General features: G+C 51.6%; 1 pseudogene; it reads right to left on the bottom strand.

Moving 5' to 3' along the window:
- Positions 1-1,695: 1,695 nt before the first annotated feature.
- Positions 1,696-1,853, bottom strand: LOC139059754 (U2 spliceosomal RNA; annotated as a pseudogene).
- Between the last annotated feature and the right edge of the window lie 15,992 nt (positions 1,854-17,845).

Here is a 17,845-nt window from a genome sequence, read left to right as displayed (position 1 = left end):
TTACTGTCATTACAGCAATTTTCCATAGAAACGAGCGCTATATGTTTTCACAGAAATACTCAGCCAATAGGGTGACGGACTCAGCTGCTGGAGCGCGGGCTTACGAACTGCGTAGAGCTATACCTAACGCTTATCTTACTAGTTCGTCGTTCACAGCAAGAAACGACAGTGTTATTACCGCAGCAGGAACGAGACAAACTTCCACGGGAGTTTTCATCTGCGAGGTCAGAACTATCCGCAGAGGTCTAACTGTTTGACCCAATGACCCATTCATTGGTATTCTTACAAAGGTAATTCAGCTCTTGGAGCAGCTGCCGACCAACGATGAACATATAAGCACGATGCGATTCTAAAAACGGAACTGTTTATATACCATCGGCTCCCAAGAGGGACAGTCTGCGGCATTTCAACAAAGACAAACGTACCTACCTACGCGCCGCCTGAAAGCCTAAGTACACGCGCAGAACCGTTTCTCGCCTCTTGCTCTCACGGTTCCATGGGCCTCTCAACAGTTTCCGCGAATCGCGGGTCGGACGAGCGAGCAACAATTACACGGTAACTATACAATCCAGCTGCAGGGAGAAAACATACGGACCCGTGTCACAACCAGGATACTTTCGAGGAGCGTGTGTGTGTCTGTATGGGTGAGAGAGAGCGGTGGAGGATGGAGTGGGAGCAACAAAACTGAAACGTTTAAAAAAAAGGCGAACCACAGAGCGAAAGGCGAATAGAGCGGCGGCTGGAGGGAGGGAGTCCATTACCATTGGGAATGGCGATCGAGATCTCCGAGCAGTCGAAAGAGCCGCCTCCTAAGCTGCTCCGGCACGCAAATTAAAGCGTCTCCCCGTGCGTGCTCTGGACGCGTTCAACATGAAAAATCGCCCAGGCGGCAGAAAGCGCTCGCGGCTCGTTCCGCGTGCCGGGCATGTGTGCATATACAGGTATGGAAGAGCGTAGCAATTATATACACACGTACGAAATGAGAGAGAAACGCAGGCGCATGACCAACGCACATGAACGGAAGGGGCTCATGTCAAGGAGCGCAAAGAGAGGAGGAAATGCCGAAGGCCGAAGCTAGACAAATGATGACAGTGGTCCGTTTTCATAGTTCTATGTATAATAGCTTGACTGGCACTAGGGAATATACAACTCCAGTTATGCTCAACCTCCCCCCCCCCCCGCCACCCACCCCATTCCCCGAGCAATGTTCAGGTGAAGTTTCTCAAGTATACCACTGTTATGTGAATGTCTGGTTCAGTAGGACCTACATAGCATTTCCGTTTAACTTAATGGTATGCGACGGGTTAGCGTTAGCAAAGTACTGTCCCGTCAAATACACGCCTCGAGCAATCAACCATGGCATATACACGCTAAGCGACAGGAAGTCTTAATGAGATGAACCTAGAACGCGAAGAAGACACAATCGTGAGCGTAACAAGCTCAAACCCAAAGCGACATTCTTAATTTTCATGCGCAGAGACTGCCAACACGAACGAAGTCAACTTGGGGTCTGGTCGAAGTCAGCAAAATGGCTGCTTTCTTAGGGAAACACAAGGATGCTGGAACTAGGCCACAATTCATGAGAGCAGTTTCTTATTTGTTCCCTGCGGTACTTTTACAGCGAAGCTGTGTATGGCTAGGTTCTGGAAAAAATCGCGTGCGTTTATCGAGCCGTGTAGGTCGAGAATTTTCCCCCATACGTGGGCCGATCCCGAAGGTAGTGCAAAACCGGGCCGACGCGCGGCGGAGGTGAAGCAGGCTTTAAGCACTCCGCCATCTTAGGTCCAAATACAACCCGTATCAGATATTAAGCTGATAAGAACAGATACTACACTTTGACCCGCGTCGGCCATGTCTACGTTCGCACCGCCCTCTCTTTGTCGCCGTTCCAAGCGCCTGCGTATCTCCTTTCATTCCCTTCCGCTCTCCCGTGGTGGCGGTCCCGTAAGTGCGCGGCCCGCCAGGACTGCAAGGCAGAAAGAAATGTAAACCATCCATGTGGCCCCGATACCGCAAACTTGGAACGTTTCACTGGAGCAACAGCCAGGTTTCAGAGGGAGTTTGTGGGGAACTAATTTTATGTGGCCTGTGTTGTGTGTGACCGCTTGTAGTTTTCGAGTGACATCACAACCATTACCGCACTGCGGGACGTAGACCAACGCACGATCGCCTTGGCTACGGTGATGCAAAGTGTGCCCTCGGAGTGCAGTGAGGTGCGTGTCTGTTCTACGTGCGGGGATTAGTTAGTAAACGGTGTCGTGCCGCGTTTTGAAACGATACATGGGTATGTATACCCCTCGTTGCCTCATCATCTTCCGAAGCTCAACATCGTGGAGGAACGACCAGTCACGCCTCGCCTTCCATTTATGTGCATACGGCGTTTGACACACGGCAATAGACAGGTCGCCATTATTGGGCCCACATATACAGCTACGCTGGTCATACACCTTCCCTGATTGGAATGGTACTGATTTTTTTTTAATTTGTACACGATCGCCATCCGGTGCCACACCACCCGTGTTCTCGTCTTCCAACCCTCGGTGACTCACTGTGCTGGCTATACGCTTTCACATCGACAAAAGTTGGGAGAAATCCCTCGTCGGGTATCCGAAACAAGCTGACTGATTGCATTCGGAAATGTTCCCAACAAAACAAACGATGACACTCGAAAAATGTCTTCAATCAAACACATCTTTGTCGAACCACGGGAACAGAAAACATTCAACGCGGACCTCGAGCACGTGACAGCCCGGCTCTGCAGCGTTATATAAAAGCAAGCTTCTCATAACTTATCTTCTGCCTTAAAGTTCGCTAACTTCCAACCGGCCGATAGAATGCGGTTGGCATCACGGCGACGCGGGGAAATTTCGCTCATGAAAAGTGCGACCAGCGCCACTGCACCTGGGAGTAAATAATTAAACAAAGTGCGTCAAAGCTCTTTAATTGACTCCCAACCGGCCCGCGAGCTATTCCGAGCGCATCCGGATGGATGGATGGATGTTATGAGCGTCCCCTTTGGAACGGGGCGGTGGCTTGCGCCACCAAGCTCTTGCTACTATGCTGCCTAATATCCTACCTAGGTTAACCCATGAGAAAAAAAAAAACACACACTATGAACTACCACGTCCAAATTTTCTGATACCCTATTGCGAACTGTGCTTTTGTACGTCTCCGTCCTTTGTCGTTTCCCTACTTTTCTTCCACCAATCCTCCAATCGCCTCTTACTGATGTCTATTGCGGACCTGTTTGCTTTACCACTGCTCCCGCTGAACCCAAGGGCTTCAAGGAGGCCAGTGGTGCCTAAATCGACCGCTGGATAGATGTCTTCACATTCTAATAAAATATGCTCCGTCGTTTCCCTAGCTTTACCGCAGCAAGCACATGCTTCTTCTTCCTTCTTATATCTCGCTTTATACGTGCGTGTTCTAAGGCATCCCGATCTCGCTTCGAAAAGTAATGAGCTTCCCTTTGAGTTATCATAAATGGTTTCTTTCCTAATTTCGTTTTTTCCCCTTAAGTAGTTACTCATGGCAGGTTTCTTTTCCATTGCCGCCACCCATGAGATTAATTCAGCCTCTCTGACTTTCCGCTTGACCTTCTTTGTTGCTGTGTTGCCCACCCCACAGGCCGCATACTTGCTGGTAAGCTTCCTAGTTCTTTTCCTCCACTGTGAATCAATGTTTTGCCTGTACAGATACCTGAACACTCTCCCAGCCCATTTACTTTCCTCCATATTCCTCAGCCGTTCTTCATACTCAATTTTACTGCGAGCTTCCCTCACTTCAAAACTAGTCCAGCCCATATCCCCTTGCACAGCTTCATTTGTAGTCTTCCCGTGAGCGCCCAATGCGAGGCGACCCACTGACCTTTGGTTCCCGTCGAGTCCTGATTGTACCCCTGATTTAAAGCAAACAACCGCATTTGCAAAAGTAAGTCCTGGAACCATTACCCCTTTCCACATACCTCGGAGGACCTCGTACCTATTGTATCCCCATAGCGCTCTGTGCTTCATTATGGCTGCATTTCTCTTCCCCTTGACTGTTATGGTTTTTTCCTGTGTTTCCATATATCCGTTGCCTTCGTTTATCCATATACCAAGGTATTTATATTCTGTTACCCGAGGTATTTCTTGGCCCTGTATCTCCACTGTCTGTTCACTGTTTTCATTGAATACAATAACACCTGATTTTCTAACACTAAATTTCAAACCTAAATTGTTGGCTTCCTGTCCACAGATATTAGCCAGACGTTGCAAATCACTTTGCTTGTTTGCGAGCAACACAATGTCGTCCGCATAAAATAAACCTGGGAGTTGCTGCTCTATTACTGTACCTGCCTGTTTGTATGAGAGATTAAACCCGATATTACTTCCTTCTAGCGCCCTCTCCATCCTCACCATGTACATCATAAACAGCAGCGAGGATAAAGGGCACCCCTGCCTCAGTCCCTTGTTGATATGAACTTTCTCCGCGCTCCTCATCCCTTCCCATTCAACGCAAACAGTATTTCACAGGATGAAAGCGCACTCTGGCGGTTATTCTACGTGACTATATGCTTAATTGAATAAATGAACTCCGCAAAAATGACACGGCGCTCGCGACTATAAACAATGCTCCGATTTTCTTTTTCAGCTTTCACCAGGCCACAACTAACTCCCCGGATTTTAGAGCTGACCTACATTAGCCTTAGCAAACAAGCAAAACCGCGTTTTCATCCTCACCTAACAAACACCAGACGCTTACAGCGAACGGTGTTGTATTCTGAGTTACGATTACGTGGAGGAAAGCTTTTAGACGCAAGAACGGCCAGTCGAAGAGCGGTGCAACAACTACAGCTTCTCCACTGAGGTTCGATCACCCCGCGATGCTCGCCGCTGTTTGATCGCGTTTGCTTCTCGGACACATGTTTCTATATGCCAGAGCATGCCTATAGAAAAACAGTTTGCGGACAACCATCGCTCTGCGCTGACGGGTATACCGGAAGCCTTCCTTCTCTGCAGTCGCTGCTATATAATGACGATGAACGACGGGTACTTTGCTGCGCCACTCTCCTGTTGTTATCCTCCGTCGCCCCGACCCCGATATGGGAGGCACACAGCGCACAATGCGTGCTTTAGAAAGTCAAGTGAAACGCAAATCGAGGCAAGGCCAGCTATACAGGCGTAGACAAACACGCCACGCTTGCAGCGATTAATTGTGAATGCTTATTTTCCGCTCGCTGGAGTTAATCGTGCCGCTAATCGGCGCCTGCGTATAGGCCGCACGCTGCATGAAGGCGAGATTCATGAGCGGTGAAATATACCCGATCGCGGAGGTTGCGTGCAGTACATGCGCAACATGCCCGAACAACTATACGGAAGCAAATATTCTTCGTTTCGTACCATACGGAGACCGAGCACTATACTGCACGCAAAACAGATTATGCTACCGCGATTTCGCGTCGCGAAGTGATTAGTCGATCAAAACGTCGAAGCCGCGCGTTGTCGGGACACCGGATCGGAAATGGCATTGTTCTGATGGCTTGCCAGCCAAAGTTATTCAAGCACCACAAGCAGCACGCCGTGTTGACCTTTCGTTAAGACGTACGGGCACAAATAGCTTTAAAAGCCGTTCTCCCGTATTTCTCCAACAGCACGTTTCCGAGTGTGTGTACTTGCGAGTATAGCACGCATTAAATGCCTCGGGTGCCGGCAGAGCTTCAGAAAACCCAACTTCTAGCACACTGCACATAACTTACGCGGCACGTTGCACAGTAAAGCAGGCGCGCGCCACTCAGCGCCAGCGATCGCGGAGGCCACACGCAGACGTAATATTGTCTACACACGAGGCGGATGCGTACACAGAAAGAACAGCACGCCGGTCAAGTCGAGGGGGGAATTGGAGGGGGGGGGGGGGGGAGCGCGCAGCTGCAGCTCCCGCGGGAGGGGGCGTTCACGCGCAAAACGCTTTGGGCGTCGAGGGCGTCATCGCCCGGGTCCGCTCGTCACCGTAATCACAGAGTCCGGCCGAAAGAGGACGTCGCTCTTTCCACGGCTTCGCCAGGACGCGCGCGCCGCGAGAGCGCTATATACTCCCGAGCGCCACCGTAGTTTCCGTGCACGCACAAGTGCACAAACACACACGCGTGCGCGGCCGAGACAAGCGCACACTTCGCGGGATAAAGACGGTGATTTATTTCATCTTTCGCGGCCGCTTGCTGCCGCTGGTCATCACGCTGCAGCACAGTGCGCGCACAGCCTACAACGCGCCAGCCGCGCGCTCACGTGTTATACGCAGGCGAGAGCCCCCCTCATTCATTTGGGGGGAACAATGAAGGCCACGCGCGTACTGCACTTCACTCCCGGCTGAACCCGCGACTTCCGAATGAGGCTCAAGCCCTTGTGCTTTATGTCTGTTTCTCCGCGTATGTTCCTCTTCCTGGGTGCCACAAGTACACGTCTGTCTCTGGCTCCGCAGGGATATACGTGGCAGGTGTTACACCGAGGGTTATCGAATACTGCACGATTCCTTATAAGAAGAGAGTGGGAACGCGACAGAGGACACGTTGGTGCTACAGATAGCAAAGGCAGTAGGTACAAAAAGTTGGGCTAGTAGGAAACGTGTACTAGCGTTTCTTGCAGTCATGTTCCCACCCTCTTCTTTCTTGCATCTGTTTCGTCAATATGGTCAACGTTTATTTGAAAGAAACGCAGCTTCTTACACCTTTGCCCGCACGTGTCCCAGACACGTCATTGTACATAATGTGAACCACGCACTTTTTCACACTCAAGATAATGACTGTACGTGCAAGAGTTCCAGGGTTCTTTTTTTGTGTGTGTGGTAACAAGGACGGCGTGCTAACACATTGGTTACGAAGTATGGCAATCTCGGCTGCCTCAATTATCTCCCGAAGCAGCTGGTCATTGTGTTTTTTCAGCACTTCACAGCGTCTGAATTCTGCGGCACAAGCTTTAGAGGGTCAATCCCTGACGTGGATACCTAGATTCCTGTTCACCTGCTCGACGCTAAGTTTCTTGATGCAGGTATAAGAAGCCCTGTTTTTTTTTCTTTTTTTTTTCAAATAAACTTTGTTGAAAGTCAGCACTTCTGGTGTCGTCTTCTCGTCTCGTGTCCCGTTTACGTTTCGCGCTGTTAACACCAGGCAGGTATTCGTGCAGTGCGTCGAACATACATCCACCCATTTCTTTGACCATAATTACAAGGCTTCCTTTATGACCATCGAGGACTTGGAGAGGAGTGTTTCTTGAAGAAATAGCATGTGTGGAAAATAAAGAGCGGTCTGTAACTTTACGTATTACATGTCTCTCTCAAATTGTTTGTCTCAATATGTCGCGAAATGCAGCATGCGCTCAATTTCCCTATTAGGGAGTATCGCAATCGTCGGTGATGTTTTTCTTTTTTTTTATCATGACCATATAAACCCAATATACCTTGAAGCCAAGGAAAGCACAGGGAAAATTAGGTGTGGTTGAAACTGAAATGTAAATAAGAAAATATGAGGAAAAGAGAGATGAAAGTGGACGGAAATATAAGCTGCAACCGGTGGGAGCCGAACCCACAACCTCCGCACAACGCGTGCGTTGTGGTTGTGGGATCTAGTGCTAGAAACTTGACTGGAAGCAATCGCATGCAATTATCGAATTGTCTGTCGCAGCTACCGTCGTGTTTAGATGTCCTCCAGAAGTAGCGAAAAAGAAGTTGATCGGTGATTCCATTTTACCCCTTAAGGGCGGGTGAGGTTGTTATCCGCGGTACAAACCAAGCACCCTTTATGCACCCTCAAGGAGGTCAAAAGCTTTAGTGCGTAACGCCCGGCCGCCGCCGATTTAAACGAGCCCCGGAAGAGCCGCATCGCCCCTCCTCCTCGGGCGACAATCAGGCGCGCGCGGTCGCCGGCCTGTACACGCGTGCGTGCGTGCGTGCACACACACCACGCGGGGATTCGGCAGGGCGGCCCGGACGGCCTCTCCAGAGGCCACCGCGTGCGTGCCGAACGGGGACGCGGCTCAACAGGTGCGATTCGCCCGAGGTCGACCGTCGGCGACGCGCCGCCGACGCTTGGCGGCGAATCGCGCGGCGTCCGACCGCCCGCGCTCCTCCCTCCGGCCGAGACGCGAGGAAAGCGAGACGCCGCCGCCGCCGAACGAGTTGCAAGCCGCCAGCGCGCACGCGGGAGAGCGCACGGCGGCCCATTTGCATAGCGCCGCGCCAGCGCTCGCGCCGCGCACGCGCGCGAGGACGGGCTCGTCCCACCGCCGCATCGATCGCGCAATCCGTTCGGAGCATCCTGTCGCCGCGGCAGGCACGCACGCGCACTCGAGCGCGAGAGGAGGTCTGCGCATGCAAAACAGCGCCGACACCCTTCTCCCCCGCCGACCGCGGGCTCCCCCCCCCTCCGGGGAGCGCGACGTGCACGCGTCCTGCTCGCGCTCCCTACTATATACAGGCACCGACACAACGGTCGACCAACGTCCTCCTCCTCCTCCTCCGTGAAAGTGTCTATACACTTTCACGAACCAGTGAACCAGTCTCGGAGAACGAAACAACGCTCAACAGAGGCCCAGAGTCGGGAATCATCCCCATTGCCAAGGGCTCTACAGGCATATATACGTTTAGCAGATTCCAAGCCTGAACGTCCAGCGAGACGAAACGTTCACCAGTCTGAATGTACACTATTGGACATTCCGTCTTGTTGGCATTCAGGCCGCGAGCGCCTTTAGCGTGCGCCACACCGCTCTTTTTGCAGCAACTGACTGCCTGGGGCTATTCGCAAACGTTGACCATTCTGGCTACATAAACTAGCGCACTACATGCTGTGCGACGCATGCATGCCACTGGTATACGGATTGGATACAGCTTGCGCAAAGCAGGCAGTCGGCGGAGACGGCAGCGATAAAGGTTGAACGGTAGCGGTATATGCTAAAGCTCTCCAATGACAAGGACGGAAGGAGCTCGGATAACGGAAAGATATAGAAGCGCGTGGAACGCACGAGGCGAACTGCAGCCAAATTATTAAGCGAGGAATGTGAGGACAAGTCACCCGGGCCACCTTGGGCACCCGTCAGATGCGCGCGCTGGCCGTGTGATTTTTCTCACGGCGCGCAGATTCAGGCACTCACAAATTGGAGGGTTGATTAGACCGGAAACCGTTGACGCGACTCTGACGACGACGACGCTCGAGCCCGTTTTCGCCCAGAGGACAGTTTTCTACCACATAAAAAAAAATCATAAATAGCGGCGCTCCTGCCACTTTTCGCAGGGTCTCAGTGGTCACGACTGCAATTTTCGAAACAAAGCGGCAGCAAACGACGCCGCGCCGAAGGCACCACGAAGTCACACGGCCTCATGAAAACTGGCCAAGTATAGCCAAAACAGGGCCGCCAAACAAAAGCATGCAGGCTCAACACAGACCCTGCTGTGGACCTAATTCATAGACAGGTGGCACCGCTTATACCGAACTCAGAAGAAAACAAGAGGTTGTTGCGTATATTCCGCCTGAAATTAAGCGATAAGTGGGGAAAAATTTTGTCATTGGGTTATTTCAAAAGAGACAAGTGCTGCGCTTATGCTTTTCTTGACATCATGTGGTTCTTCTAACAAAAAAATCACGTCCGCCCTTGTTTCCCATTATTATTCTAACTCAAGTGCTGTTAATGTTACTTAATTGGGTGCAATAAAATTATTATGTTCTGCTTCAATTTTCACAGCCCGGTTACCGCATGATGCATGTGTGTGCCGGCGCTAAAGGTTGCCCATAAATTGTGCGCAGTCTGTGTTCAAAGTAACATATATCATAATTTCTGCTCCATGAATATCCTTGACGGTTGGTTCGATACGCCGAATATAGCACATAGCAGCTACCCAAGTCATCATCACGAATCTCTTGCTCTGGAAACATGCGAGAGTGTTGAATGCTCCGTATTTAATCCGTTCGGTGATGTAATATTACCGCGGCGACCAAAATCGATCGATTTGCGTAGGCACTAGCTATTTCATTGCTGTCATATCGAAGCGCGACACATGCCGTACAGTAATAAACTAACCAAAGTGAACCTTACAGAGGAGTCCTTGCCATTGCATAGCACGAAAACTGTTTCTGATAGAACGGATTTCCTAAACCGTCATATCGCGTTACCTTCAGGATTTCATCGGCGGTGAAGCGTTACCTCCAAGCACGCGTTTGTTGGACTGCTGCTCTTTCGTGAAAGCCGGTGGGCGCACCGCAGGATAGTTTCTCGATCTGTCATTTAAAACCAAGGTTCACGAAGAAAACAGTTTTGTTTAACCAAAGCATGTAATTAATGTGCATATTGAGCGGTTCAAGAAGTCGGATAGCACACTCCGTTTGACAGGCAGTGCCCTTTAAAACGGAGTACGTATGCAACGACGATGATTTGTATGACCGAATCCTACGCACCAAAGTGAGACATGGGGGCCCCAGATTTCTCGCACAGAAATTTTTCGTACCCCTCAGGTTCCTGACATCGCAACCGATCCTTTCAGGCATTAGGTTTCGGTATCAACGCGGCTACACTAGCCGAAGGTCGAAACCGCTAGATTGCACTCAGGAACAGAACATCGCAGCCGCGAAGCCACTGTAGCGAACAGACCATGCCATTTCTGCCCCTCGTTAGGCGGTTGGAAAATGAACTAGCCAGATAGTAGATCGGCCACACTTGCGTGAACGAGTTTTGTGTTTGTGTGAGCGCATATCTGTCAGCACACACACGAGCAGCTGAGGCGTTGCCCATTTTACCATTACTGTTATTGTGTGAGCGAAAGCTCTACTACGCCATGTCTCGCCAGGTCATTGCAATGACTTTGAGCCGCCGGAACGCGTGTGTGGCAGGCGTGATGTCACACCACGTGATCCGCTGCGGAGAGGCGTCGCAGATGCGCTCGCTCGGAGGCTGGCCAACGGCTGCTTCGTCGGCGCTTGGTCGCTCAGTCTTGCCAAGATTGACGCGCCGGCTGGGCCGTCCGTGCGTGCGCTTCAGCGTAAGCGACAGGTTGAATCCAATCATCCCGTCGATATAGCTATATATAGACACCAGGCTGCGAAATCTCAAGCAAAGTTGCCTGCTGAAACACAGGAGCAGAGGGAGGCCAGATTAGCACGTTACAGAGAAGCTTACCAAGCGCGGAAGCGCGCCAAGATCGAAGGTACTGCAATTTCCGCCGTCGTTCAGCAACACGAAAAACAAGGAAAGGGAGACGAAGCCGTGGATACAAGGAACGGACCAACAACGAACGTTTGACGAACCACACCCTTCGGCTGGCGGCATGCTCGACTGCGACGGCCAGGCTTCACCGCGACTTCACGGACAACCCGTTCGGCAGCGTGTGTGATGTGTGTGAAAGACTGTGGCCGAACTGTAATGAAACACTGTGTGCATAGCCTTCGCAAAACCAAGCCAAACAGACCTTCCGCTCATGATAACTATGTTTACAAGAGTAAAACCTCAGTCAATTTTTTACAGCGAAGCTGTATATAGCTATAGGGTCCCCGTGCATTGTTGTTCTCCGTGACCAAAAACTATCATCATGAATGGCTCATACCCCCGTAAGAATTAATACTCCCGTAAGCAAGCAAAAAATACAATGGCTAAGGCAGAGGCTACAAGCCCTCAGCAAAGTGAAGTGCTTAAATTCTTTCTAACCACGCATACAACTTACAAAACAGCATGTCGAAAACTGTCATCATCGATGGCTCCTATACCCCCGTGAGCAATGGCTCATACTCCCGTAAGCTTGCAAAAAATGCAATGACTCACAGTCCCATAAGGTTCACTACTATACTTGCTACTCGCTTTGCGTGAATTAACTGCGATGGCACAACCCCTGTTGTCGGTGATTTCAATGTGAAGGTGTCGGCACGAAAAGGGAGCGGTTTACGCGTTCCGTGTTGCAGACATATCTCTTGCGATGCCACACTGATCCGGCCTAACCGAACACCCAACGGCGTACGCGTATCGACTTGACATAATCAAAGAAAGTGATGGCAGTTGTGAGTGAAATAATGACTACCGATCAAGACAATAAATGAGTGTGCGTATACCTTTGTCATGATGACCACCAATCAAGACAATAAATGAGTTCATACCTTTGTTCAAAATTACCTAGCTGTCACCTCCGTGTCGTGTGCTAAAAAGCTTCGCTAGTCAACCACCCTCACAGAGTGGAATGGCTCATGAATTTCTTTTTTCAAAGCAGTCACATTCATTTGCAGTAACGGTACAGGTGGCTATAACGGCGTAACCGGTTTGCGAACGATGCTGTAGCGCACTATGACGTGCCACAATGGTCCGGTCACTAAAGCCGGCGAGGACACGCCCAGCAGGCTGTCGGTTCGCGAGCAGTGGAATCGGTGGAACCAGACTTCCACCTGATTGAGCGGGCTCGGCTAAAAATACAGTTTGTGGACACGAGGCACCAGCGTTGCTCTGGTTTTTCTTCACCCAAAAATTGGTGGCTCCGGACTTCACGTCATCGCACTCAGCTCCGAGTACCTGAGCCACTTCGCTGGCCCTACCGCCGCGATGAGCTCGAGCCCCACTGTCTTCGCAGTCCGCCTTCTGTTCAGTCATGAGTCATGGCCTCGGATTCTCCCGATCAAGTACTGCCGTCAACGCCACTGCCCCGCGATCCTGAGGTCACCGCTTTCAAGCTCTCGGAGTACTAGTCGTCGAAGAATTCACCAGGGACTCATAGAGTGGTGCACTCTAAGCCGAAAACGGGGAAAAGGGGACTAACGGCAGCCGTTGGACCTTTGGATCAACGGTTAATCCACCGTGCGTGCCGTGTGCAGAGGCGAAGTGTCGTGCGCAAATTTGTGGGACTAAATGTTCGTCCTTGCAAGGTAACGGTCGACGGTGGGGATCAACGGCACAATTTAGTCCTCTGACTTTAGTCCCTTTAGAGAGGGGAGCTCCGTGTCCCTCTCCTCCCTGCCTGGACGGGGTGGCAGCGGGTCATAAAACACTGTCGCTCTGCTGTCATCCCGCCCACACGAAGGTCAACAGGCTTTCGCCATTGGCTAACATTTTGGCGGGAATCGGGCCCTGCTTGCGTGCACTCCGGGTAAGCGCGCGCAAGTCGGGTCCCGGGGAGACCACATCGGGGCGTCTGAAGGTGCGTACGTGTTTTTCTCTGCCGGCGGCGGCCCCCTTTGTCCGCCGCCGGCCGATGGCTACTTCGGCTCGTCGGGGTCCCGGCGGGCGCGCGCGCACTCTTCCGTCGTCTCGATATCCTGAGGCAGCGTCTGCCGATCATGCCCCCGTCTGTTCGTCTGTCATTTCTTTCTCGGCTTTTGTTCTCGATTGCCGCAAGGCGTTCATGCGCCGTCTGGGCCGGCAACCGGATACAAGAGGCCGAGACGAGGCATACGGTCGGTTTCTGAGGGAGCTCGCGCGTCCCTTTTCGCCTCTAGGCATTCCAGAACGAAGGCGACGGCCCGTGTTCTGCTCGGGCTACGTGACCCTTTGAAGAAAAAGCCAACCTATTCGAACGCACTAGGCCGGAGTCACAAACAAGAAAAAAAACTGCAACATGTGCTGTGAACAAAGAGTACCGAGCGCCGTTGAGTCCCCTGCCCGGACCCATATGGGTGACAACACCCGATAGAAAACAAAATAAATAAATAAAATGACACGTGCAAACGATTTGCCTGCTTCGCATGGAGGGTTTGTCGAGAACAACGAGAGGGAGAGTGCGGCACCGTCGTAGACATCGCAAATCGGCAGTGCGTGTCGTCCGCTAGGAAAGTGTCGTCTGTTAGGAAAACAAGTTGTGGGGCTCGCGCGACGGTCGCGCGCCGCATTTGGTACGAAATTGCTGTTCTGTCAACAGGCTTTGACGCTGAAATGTCGCACTCACGTACGGTCTGCTCCCAAGAGAATGCACCGCAACGCAACACGGCAGCCCGTTTTAAAGAAGACGAAAGGAGCCTGCCGACGACACTCCTGAACGGCTACAAGCATATTGTGGAATGCAAGAAAACTTGCGTCGCGTCGTTGACCAAGAAGAATCAGACATGGAAAGAAATAGCAAAACATTTGAATGCCAACCACGGGATTACGCGGCGCGATCACCTGCAACTGAAAAAATGCTGGACCAACCTGAAGCAAAAGCGGAAAGAGGAAGCTGCGGAAGAACAGGGAAAGCGCCACAAAACTGGTAAGCGGACATGTTCTGCATGACTGACTTATTTGGGCTACTTTTTGTTATGTGTAGTCACAGGAGATAAGAAAATACGCTCGCAATCAATCTTTCCGCGACTGCGGGAAGCGCACCAGTACCAGCGCGGGTGCTTCGCGATGAGCAGAGTCACCTTTCCTACTGCGCGGCACACTGTTGACTGAGGAATGCGGACCGGACCTCCGGTGACTGTTTGAAACGTGCCAGCGCCGTAAAACATCACAGCCATCAGCAACTGCAGCATAGGAGGCACACAGTCGGTCCTCTATTGTCCCAGCTTACCCGGATAGGCAACGTAGCGAGAAGTCGCACGGCGTTCTTCGTGAATCTGTAGCGACCGAGGAATTGTTCGTCGTCGTACAGCTCCATCGAATTCCCTCGGTCACGTAGGGTGGGTCGCGGAATTTTCGGCAAGGGCTGCGCCTCTGAAAATGCTGTATCCATGGCGTAGCAAGCAAACTCGAAAGCAGCTAACCTCCGCGCGACGTCCGTTCGGGAGGCTGCCATGTTGGAATAACACACGAAGTCAGTTTCAAGCTAGCCCGGGAGCAGACTTCAAACTTGAGCGGACTTCGACGCAGCCAAGTCGTTCCCAAGTCGTCCGCAAGATCAAGCACGATTTACGACGCGCGGCGAAGCTGTCTTGAGACTGCCAGAAGTCAAGTTCGAGCCAAGTTAGATCTCTGCATTCGGGGGTTGTAGAGTGCTTCTAACTTATATTTGACTGTGACTGCTCCTGACTTAATTTCATTTTCATGATTTTACTCTGGCTATGACACGTTCCATCTGCTGTATACTTTGGAGTTGTTTTATTTTGTTTGAACTGCTGCATATTTCCAGTCAATTTTTTTATCTTCTGTATCTATATGTCATTACTGTATACCAAGGACTTGGCATTTGTATGCTAGTATTCCTTTATTTGTTTTGTTAATTGTGGCTCAAGATGATGGTGGCAATATGTAATAAAAAATAAACATGGGTTACTTGAGTTCGATCATTGTTTTTGCTTGAAAAGCTATGGCAACCTGGAATCATTGGAAAAGTGATTTCGGACTAACTGGGAAGGACTAAAAGTTGCTCCTGCAGTTACTCCCTGTGGACTAACCTTAACAGACTAACTGTTGGTCCTCTAGGAACTAACGGGAAGGACTAAAAGTTGCTCCTGCAGTTACTCCCTGTGGACTAACCTTAACAGACTAACCGTTGATTCTCTAGGGACTAACTGGGAGGGTCTAAAAGTTGCCCTCACTTTTAGTCTGCAGTAGTTGCTCCCCCAGTTAGGCCGCTGCATTTGCTCCCGCAGTTAGTCCAAAATTGGTTCAAAATCTGTGGCAGGTCATTTAGTCCCCCAAGAGACTAACAGCCATACCCGTTTTAGTCCTTTTTGGCTTAGAGTGTGCCAAACATAAGCTCGGCGGCGCTGGTGGAAGAGTCACTGCTCGCGCACCATCAGCCTGCTGGGCGTGTCCCCGTCGTCTCTTGTGACCGGACCATTGTGGCACGTAGTAGTGCGCTACAATGCCATAGCTTCTCGAATCGAAACGTTACGTCATTCACACACCATTATTCAAATACATGAGGAACGAAGTAACAATATTCCGCGAAGGCTTTCTTTACGTTCGCCGGCCACGCGTGTATGGCGGCGACTGAGCCCACTGAGCGAATCGAGATGTCGCAGTTGTCCTGGAATCCGCGGAACTCGGGAAGCAAGGTCGTTGCTTTCGTTAATTCGACGGACAATACTTCCAGCAGCCAGACCAACGCTGACCTTGTTCTGCAGCTGTTGAACAAGCGCAGAGACGACGTGGGTGAGTAGACGAGCACCGCCAGGCCCTGAAGCTGCGAAGGAGGCCTGGACAAACGTTACAAGATTCGCAACGTTGATTTTAAGGCCATCCTCGGACAGTGTTGTGAGGACGTGCAGCGAATCATGGTGTGCCTTGATGGCCAGTTTCTCGCGGATCTCGGTGTTAAGACGACAGCGCCATTGTAAGAAATAGAGAGAAGCAGACAAGGGGCCATCGCTCCGAACGCGTTCTTAACTTCTGAGGGCAATAGGTCTTTCACTAGCCACGGACAATCAATTCATTCGGCACAACGCAGAGCGCACCGTAGAGGAATGCACTGCGAAAACAACGAAAAGTATCTCGCTCTCATGTTCGTTACACTAGGCGAAGGGCTTTCGCAAAGATCAGCAGACCAGGGCGCGCCCTCACATGCCGTCTATAGTGGTGCATGGCTCTTCCCGTCGCGTGTGGCGCGCCGTTTCGACACGTCCGAGGCCACGGTCGAGGCCGGCAGGGCCCCGTGTGCCGATGGCGACGGTCAGCCGCGGCGCGTTGCCGGCGTCCACAGCTTCACGGCGGCGGGAGGAAGAAGAAAGGGGGAGACGTGTGCGATGAGCGCGTAGGCAAACGCGTCATGCAGATGAGGCGTGCCGCGCGGAGCGCGCTGCATATTCATGGGCCTTCGACAGGTCATCCATCGGGGTGCCCGCTACGGCGGCGCCTTCTGTATGTGCGCTCTCCGGGAACTGGTTTGGTTGGGGGCCTCTGCTCTTCCCGGGGCTTGCTCCGACCTTGCACGCGCGAACGTGCGTGTCCGGCTCTTTGCATGTGGCTTTTTTGCATGCCGACAGCCTCGCCTGCGCACGTCGACGATGATGCCCCGGACGCCGCTGCTTCTTGGAATCGGCCGTGCGGTTTCGGCGCCGCGTCTCTCTCACTCTCTTTCCCAAGTGCTGCTCCTCTCTCCCTCTCGTCACCTCCTCCTGACTCAGGCACTTCCGCCGGTGCTGGCTGATCGCTTGCATTTTCGGCTCTCAATGCTGCGGCGTCGGCGGCCAGAAAGTAGCCGAAAGTAGCCCTTACGGCGCCAACCTGATAATGATATGCCCGTGCACCGCAGCAGGGTGCTAGAAGGCCTATGTTGGCGCCTGTTAGCGTACCATTACAGCCCCACGTAACCAGCGCGCAACGCGGGCTTGCACTGCAATTACGCCAATTGAGAGCACCATCTGCAGTAATAGCAGTGTTTTTTTTTTTCTTTTTTCCCCTTATTTATATTTGTTCATTATTTTTTCATACATACTGAAAATAGCGCGGTACGTTACGCCTTTCATGTCGTCTTGGCCATAACCACGCTATAACGACCCGATATAGTTTAAATTTTAAGAAGTCCGCGTATTCATTGGAATCAGCTGCAGGAGAGGAAAGTGCGCACATCCGAGGAAGGAACGAATAACTCACCTATTCGTTCGCTCTCCCACTCGACGGGGATCGGGATTTGAAGCGTAAAGAATGCGCTTTACAGTTTCATACATGCAAAAAAAGGAGAAGAGAGCAGCGTACGGTTACTTATCGCAGCTTGAGCGAGAACGAACGACAAATAACGCGAACCAAACACGAATGGTGCCTGTGGCTTAACGAGAAAATAAGTATACCGCTCGCAATCACGCAGGCATCTGAAACATAACGAGGCAGGGGCATATCATCGCACGTGCAGTGCTCGTGCGACTTGCTTGTTCCAGGTAAATGAGAGAGAGAGAGAGAGAGACGCGGATGTAGGGTAGGTCGCCTCCTGAAGGTTCGATCACGGTGCTGTACTCTAGTGAACTCGGCGCGCAGTCAACGTTGTCGGGGCACCCGCG

This window comes from Dermacentor albipictus, chromosome 4 (assembly GCF_038994185.2).
Source record: "Dermacentor albipictus isolate Rhodes 1998 colony chromosome 4, USDA_Dalb.pri_finalv2, whole genome shotgun sequence".
Taxonomy (NCBI): Eukaryota; Metazoa; Arthropoda; class Arachnida; order Ixodida; family Ixodidae; genus Dermacentor; species Dermacentor albipictus.
Note: the sequence above shows the minus strand (reverse complement) of the source record. Positions and strands in the feature narration are given on the sequence as shown.